At 37.2% G+C, this 8,288-nt stretch overlaps 1 non-coding gene across 1 annotated transcript; it reads left to right on the forward strand.

The window, feature by feature from the left end:
* The first annotated feature begins 7,909 nt into the window (after positions 1–7,909).
* On the forward strand, positions 7,910–7,982 carry Trnas-gga (transfer RNA serine (anticodon GGA)). The gene has a single exon. It is a non-coding gene; the product is annotated as a tRNA-Ser (tRNA).
* Positions 7,983–8,288: the final 306 nt, after the last annotated feature.

Here is an 8,288-nt window from a genome sequence, read left to right on the forward strand (position 1 = left end):
GTAAGGCGGGACCACTTCACTGGGTTATTAACCCTGCTCTTTTCGATGAATGAATGAAGCAGGTTTCGTTTTAAACGTGCATGAGTTGTGAGTCTCTCACACGCGAGACCTCCATTCTATATGTCCTATCGAAGGGACAGGCTGAGAGTTTTGCCTCTTACTATAGAGGGGACGGTATGATCCCACACAACATTCTTCAGTTAGAATCGAACCCGGGTCTTTATGTTGTAAAGGCAGACGCACTTCCGACTGAGCCAAATCATTGACCTTCATTTATGTCGGTGTAATGTCGTTATCTAAAAGTTGCCATCAATGTCGATATTATCAAACAAGCATAAATGCGAAATATTATCACGGCGGTAAAACACACACAAAGAGAGAGGGGCGGGAGATAGAGAGAACGAAGCAGATATTCAAGGTCGGAATCATGGGATCACAGATCTTAATCACAGAGGGTAAATGGTATTCTTTAAACTTACATTCAGAACTCTAGCATCGATTGGCTTTCTTTCTTCAATCATAAAGACATAATTAAGATGGACTTTAGAGTTTCTTCAAAGGTAAGGCCAAGGAAGGAAGGGAAAACTAAAAGAAAAGGAAAATAGAGTTTTGTATGATGAGATTATGCAAAGATTATTCTAATAACATTCGAACTCAGTGAATATTTTGTATCAATGATATTTTGACTATTGGTATCTCATGAAATATGATAATTCTCAAGATATGTTATTTAACCGTATAATCATAGACCCATTTCAATTTTGTTAGTTTTTTTCTAAACATTTGAAAAAGTTGCTCATAAAATATCTTTAGCTTTTTTGGATACGAATAGCGCTGTAATAAGAAATGGTTTTAGAAAAGGTTTTAATGCAGATATGGCACTTTTAGAATTTGTAAATAATGCATCCATAGCGTATGAAGAAGAGGAAGTTGTTGGTCTGTTAGATTTATAGAAGATATTCAATCCTATCAATATTATTATCATTGTCGGGAGATGTACGATTATGAAATCAGGAGAAATGTTTAAATGTGGTTTGAAACAAGCAGAGAACAATAGTATCCATCGATGATTATTGTTCTGAATATAACTCTATAAAATGTTGTGGTGTTCACGGAGGTTCTGTATTAGGAGCCCTTCTCTGTATGTAAATGATGTATACTTTGTGAGTGCTATTTTCTTTACATTTATTTTCGCCGATAACACAAACTTATTTTCATGTCCTAAATTGTGTTAAATTAACTTTAAAAAGATTGGTTTGTGATACATAGATTAAAAACTTATCTGATCATAATGTTTGTACAGTATTTGGACCACCTAAAATGAAAGCAGACATTAGTTCAATGAATATGATATTATAATGATATTCAAATTTGTAAAATTCATTGTCATAATCGATAAACGCTTGATTTCATGAAATGCATGTCAAAAAATCCGATATGATGGCATTAAAATCAAGAATCTTAAAAACTTTGAATATACCATCTCGCATACGAAATACGAAAAACAATGACTCGATACTGAACAAAATAAGCACCGTTTCCTTGCGCAAGAGATGTTAGGGGAAAAAACAGAGTGTGCATAGCAAGAAATTCTTCGAGTGTAAGTTTCCCGACAGTTCTAGGAAAAGCAAACACACGAAGAAAGGGTAATTGACTTTGCTGTTAGCCCATTTGTGTGTCTAAAAATTAGGGAATATCGGGGATGACAAAGCGACTGATTATTACCATCATTATCTACAGAGATGGTAGAGCACATAGCACTGACATCTGCTTCTTTACTGATTTTCTAGGAAATATGACGGGCAAATACAAATTAAACAAAATATCCTTCTGCTAGGAGGATGCAAACATATACACAACTCACTCAGACGCACCCACACACACATACACGCACACACTTGCACACACATATCAATATCTTACAAACACACTATCAATAATACATTCTTACATACAAATATGAATACATAATTCATAGAATATAATTATGATGTGACCCTGGAAAACACGTGCAGAGAAACATAAAACCAGGGCAAAGGAAGAAGATTTTATCAAATGCTTTTTGAGCTTTGAGCGATCAAGACATAATATAAAGGAAACAGACACACATATTGAAACAAAGAAAGAGTTTCGTTGCCTTCAGCCAATACCGTTCCTTCCGGAAAATGAACACCGGAGCAGATGGTTGACTGACGTCACCTAAATCTCATGGTACCTCAAATCAAAGACCTCATGGTCAGGGAATCACGTGGGAAAGCGCAAGACAAGTTTAAAGGTAGAAAAACTCTTATACAAACACCTTTATAGCCAGAAGAGCCTGTGGTTGTGGTTGTGGTTGTTGCTATTGTTGTTATTATTATTATCATTATTATTATTAGTAGTAGTAGTATTGTTGTTGCTGTTGTTGTTGTTGTTGTTGTTGTTGACTATTTGTACAACCGGATGATGCTCGTTATTCCAAAGGATTGTTAATCCGAAATTGAATTAAGATTCGTTATCCCAAACGTTCGATATTCCTTCATGAATTCCGTATTTCCTGACGAAAAATGAAACAGGGATCTTTATTCTGAAGGTTCTTTAATCTGAAAAAAAAAAATAAGAATCGTTATTCCAAAGGTTTGCTTATCAGTAAAGAAAAAAAAGAAAACAGAATGTATAACTAACGAACCTCCACAATTACGAACCTTATTTCGTTTTCGGATTGACGACCCTTTTTCATTTTAAGTTTTAAAGAACATTCGTAATAACGAACTATAATCGCTCAATGGGTTAAATATCATATCAACAGGTGTCACACGAGTGATGATACGGTAAAATGATGCAAACATGCACATACTTACTAAACACTCTCCAAACCTTTCACTGAAAAAAAAAACCCAAAGATAAAGAAATCGGTATGAGAATTGAGAGACGGACAGGCAGGCATGGAGCAGAAGCTTGAGCATCTAACAATTTTCAAACACTAAAAGGTCAATTCAAAATACATCGTAACCTCCTTTGGCATCTAACACGATTCAAACTCAATAAAGTCAAAAAGAAAATTCTCAGTAACCTCAATAAAAATATATTACTTTACTAAATGATACTAGGGAACGAATTAGCACAAATGCCTCACATTTTTGAAGGTCCTCAGGCTCTGACGTTTCGGAGAGATGAGCGTATTTTGCGGTAAAATTCCTTTGTACATATTCTCGACTATAGATTAACATCACATGTCACGTTCTTGTTTTTCTTGCTTACAGTTTGACCTCGGCTGTTTTAATTTTCCTTATGTCTCCTTCGAGAACTTAGATTAGTGTACGATGATTATGATTAATTAACTTTATGATGCACGTTGTCAAATGTTTTGTGATCTACTCGTATGTATGTGTCTTTCTTCCATTAATGTTGCAGCTAATATAAACATCGTCATGCATAGCACGACGTCCACACGACGTCCACTTTGCGGCCTGTGCTCTAATGTGTTGGGGAAATTTGTGGCAGCTTTATACACTGATGTCCACACAGGATGGACATGACGCATGTTCCTGAAATGAGACGAAAGAAAAAAAAGAGAAAATATTTTATGGGGGCAATTTCTTACGCCTTCCCATTATTTTCTTGTATAAACATTAATCGTTTATGTTTGCATGCATGGTCGTATAACATCTACCATGCTTGAATTTGCCTGTCAAAATTTTGAAACATGAAATATGTTCACCTTCAGTTTGTGTGCCTGTCTCTGTCTTGGTAAAAGTCATTTCGTGCTGGGAAGGAGGTACATTCTTCTTGCACTTCAAACGGGAGGTGTTCTAGCTTTGAAGGTTTAAAAGAAATGATGGAAATGACATCTCACATATCTTGTTGTTCAAAGTTGTAATCTCAATACAGCTAAAAAAAAAAAAAGATATCGCAGCAGACTTTCACGAGCCAGGAAAGCATGATATCTTTTAACTTCAAGAGAATGTCCGATGGTCTCCAGGGAATAATCTGGATTTCGGGTTGTTGTTGTTGTTGTTTTTTATTTGTCCGTGTATTCTTCTTCATCGCTTGAAGCTAGAATCAATTCATCATAAGGACATCTCTTGGCCATCTCTCCTTCCACACACACACGAACTCATCTTTGCCTATTTCAGTTTTTCGATGAGAAACAAGGACGATTACATAGAGATATTGACAATCTTTTGTGTAGCTCTGTAATAAATAAAAAGAGAAACTGTAGCAGTCGAAAAAAAAACCTGACCTTGGGCAATATGAGTTTTCTCTTTTCGGTTTTACCTCCTTTGTCTACTTTGGTCTTGTGTTCTGTACTGCTACTCAAGCCCCTGTCACTTACAATTTGTGTCTTGATATTTACTCTTACGTATGACGTGTTTCTTTGTACATACATATATAATGATAATAGTAATAATAATAATAATGATAATAATAATGAAAATGATAATAATAATAACAATATATATATATATATATATATATATATATATATATATATATATTATATATAATATATAATATATATCATATTCAAACAATAATTCATGTATAATATGTAACATATTTATAACTAGATTTGTCATTGGTCGAATTGGTGCCGTGTGACATTCACTGATTTCGTTGTAGTTAACGGCCCTGAATGGTCCTGAAATGCATTATTTTTCTAAATCCTATGCACTCCCAATGTACAACTAGCCCACCTCCAATTATGTTTCATCTTGGTAAGATAAAAGTGAACTTGGTCTAATCGTGTATTTGTAGTGCATATAATCTGATATAGTGCATTGAAGATCATGCACCATTATACAATATAATAGCACATGTAGATAGAGTGACTAAAGATATATATATATGAATATATACACATTAGATACATATCACACAAACACACACAAACATATGTATAAGCATTTATATAATATATAAATTACATATGTGTGTGTGTGTCTGTGTGTGTAGATATACTTACATATTGTTGTTTTTTTTTCATTCTACGCTCCCCAGTTCAAGTTCACTAGCTGCGATTCTCGCAGTGAAAATACATTTCTCTCTATATTTGTCCCTTTTCTCTCGCTTCTTCTTCTCTTTCTCTCTCTGTATTTCTTCTCTTCGTACTACTCCGTGTCCTACTCAACGAAACTATATTCCTGAGAGACCTTTCCAGGGAAAGAATCAAATTCAAATCTATCATTCCCCCCTCATACTAATTTTAGCGGTAATTCTTTTACTGGAGATATTTCGGATGGCGTATGACTTTCCACTTTATTGTCACAGTGGGAATCGAAAACAAACAATGATTACATCCCCAACCATCGCTTGGAGCTGAACGGCTGAGTGGGTCTTTACATGCCCCTCTCTTCCCCGGCGGGACGGGGGAAATGCATGCTGACTCTAGCATCATGTTAGGGCCACGAGCAGTAAGACGATAGTGCAGGGAGAAAATTAAACACGATAGCTAGAGAGCATGTAAGGTGAGAGCATATAGACGAATAGAATCGACGGCGTGATTAGAAAGGGATTGGTATATTCTGCTGCGAATGCAATCTAGATGTGTAAATGCAGGTACGAAATTGCTTTGCTTTAAAAGATTTCGCTTCACAAAAAAAAAGTGATGAAGAAGAAAAAGAAGAATCAGAAGAAGGGGGTTCATTTCCCATTGCCTCACTGCGTCACGGCGTAGTCTTGTATGACCCTGTTAAGGTGTGCCTTTCTTGTGGTGTATTTGTGTACTGTGTGTGTTTGTTCGTTCGCTTGTGTGTGTGTTCGTGTGCATGTGTGTGTGTTTGTGTAGAGCAGCCTAAAATCTAGGAAACACAAAGAAGAATATAAAAAGGTTGAGTAAAGGGTTATTTTGCACGAAACGGGTGCATTAGTATTAAAAGCTACGTTTGTCACATTTCTCGATGAGGAAGATCGCTTGTTCCATTCACATTACTGTAGACCGAGAGAAAAAGAAGGCTGAAGAAGAAGACTACTCCTACAATTCCTTAGGACCGAATGTCGCTGTACAAAAGAAATGATATATTCAGATTACTATAAAGTTTCCTTTTATCTAATCCGTTCCATACTTAGTTCTCAAAATACCCATAGACTTAATACGCAGGTCACCAGGTTCCTGTAAGGAATGGGTTAAAGAAAAGAAAATGTATACCTTCAACTTGTTACTGATATACAAATTATGTTAAGGGTAATATCATTCATCCCACCTTCCGGAAGAGGCAAATCACGTGCTCTTTCATTATGGTAGAAGATAATTATTTTGAATATTCGTTGCAATAACATGTTCTTCATATCGTTGCCTAAGTGTGAGGTCGCGAATTGTTTTAGACTTCATTATATCCAGCGGTGCATGACGGCACACGAATTTAACCAAAAGGTTAATAACCCAACACCTATAAACGGATTACTACATATTCATCAAATTTCACTAATGTGTCGCATTAATGACTATGCATTGACTGAACATGTATTTGTGGTCCATTCATGCTATATATGCACTTGGCACAATGGTAGAGACATTTTATCATATAATACTTTCCATTGGTCGTCAGATAACAAATACTAATTCAAAAATGTCATATACAAGGATATGGCTGGCTGCTTAGCTGGTTGGTTGGTTAACTGGCTGGTTGAGTGGTTTAGTGGTTGGTTGGCTATTTTGATGCTTGGTTGATTGGTTAGTTGGTTGATTGGTAGTGGGCTTTTTTTTTGGGGGGTGGGTTGGTTGGCTGAGTGGTTGCTTGTCTGGTTGATTAGTTTGTAGATTAATTGAGTGGCTGGTTGGTTTGTTAGATGGATGGCTAGTTGGTTAGTAGATTAGCTGACGTTGTTTTTGTTGTTGTTGTTGTTGTTTTTTTTTTTTTTGGGGGGGGGTCTAGTTGGTTGGTTCGCTGGCTACTACTTGGTTGGTTTGCTGTCTGGTTGTATGCCTGGTTGGTTAATTGGTCGTCTGGTTGATTGCCTTGTTGCCTGGTTACCTGGTTGTTGGCTATCTGGTTGGTTGATTGATTGGTTGGTTGGCTGGTTGGTTGGTTGGTCGTTTGGTTGGATGGGTGGCTGGTTGGTTGGTTGGTTGTTTGGTTGGATGGGTGGCTGGTTGGTTGGTTGGTTGTTTGTTTGGTTGGTTGCTTGGTGAATTGGTGTGTCGGCTGGTTGCTTGCTTGCTTGGTTGTCTGGATAATTAGTAGGTAGGTCAGTTAATTGGCTGGTTGGTTTGCTGGTTGGTTGGCAAACTGGCTGATTGGATGGCTGGCTGGCTGCTTTGTTGGTTGGTTGTCTGGCTAGATACCTGGTTGGCTGATTGGTTGAGCAGTTGTCTGGTTGGTTGACTAGTTGCCTCAGTTACCTGGTTATTAGCTGTCTGGTTGGTCGGTCGCTTGCTTGCACGTTTGCTTCCTTGCTTGCTTGCTTGCTTGATTGATTGATTGATTGATTGATTGATTGATTGATTGATTGATATTAATTGATTGATTGATTGATTGATTGATTGATTGATTGATTGATTGATTGATTGATTGATTGATTGATTGATTGATTGATTGATTGGCTTGTTGGCTGGTTGGTTGTGTGGTTAGTTGGTTGACTGATTGGTTGATTTTTGTTTTTGTTTTTTTGTTGTTGTTTTTTGTTGTTTTTTTGCTTACTTGATTAGTTGGCCAGATGCTTGATTGGTTATTTAATTGATTGGTTTGTTGATTGGTTGGTTGGTTGGTTGGTTGGTTAGTTGATTGCTTGCGTGGTGGATTGGTTTGTCCGTTCGTTGGTTCACTGGTTTGTCAGCTGGTTGGTTTTGCATCATCTCCAATAGACCACCGAGCTTCCGTCCGACAGCAATTACGCAGTACCCGCTTCATGCTATAAGGAATAGAACCATAATTACGCAGTACCCGCTTCATGCTATAAAGAATAGAACCAACACTTGCTGTCGGGCGGAAGCTCGGTGGTCTAGTGGAGATGACGCCTGTCCGGAGATCAGGAGGTCGTAGGTTCAAATCCTGCTCGAGTATGTACGCCCATTATTTTTTATCATGGCTACTACTAACACACTGATCAATTCAGTGCTTATTTACGTCGATGTAGTGCAATTTGTCAATCAGTTGCAACTTCGTGAGTGCATTTGTGACAAGTTGTTGGAGGGGATAGAATGGGGGTGTTGTTGTGGGTGTTTTTAAGAGGTGAGATGCGAGGGAAAGAAGTCTCCTTTATCCAAGACTAAGTCTTCCACTGGGAGTCATTGGTCATTTGACCAACGGGAAAGTGAAAATTCCTGAAAAGTCCCTCCTGCCATGCCCCATTTCAGTTGCCTTCTTTTA

The sequence above is a fragment of the Diadema antillarum genome, unplaced genomic scaffold (assembly GCF_040938485.1).
Source record: "Diadema antillarum isolate AM-2024a unplaced genomic scaffold, OU_Dant_1.0 seq00001655_RagTag, whole genome shotgun sequence".
NCBI lineage: Eukaryota > Metazoa > Echinodermata > Echinoidea > Diadematoida > Diadematidae > Diadema > Diadema antillarum.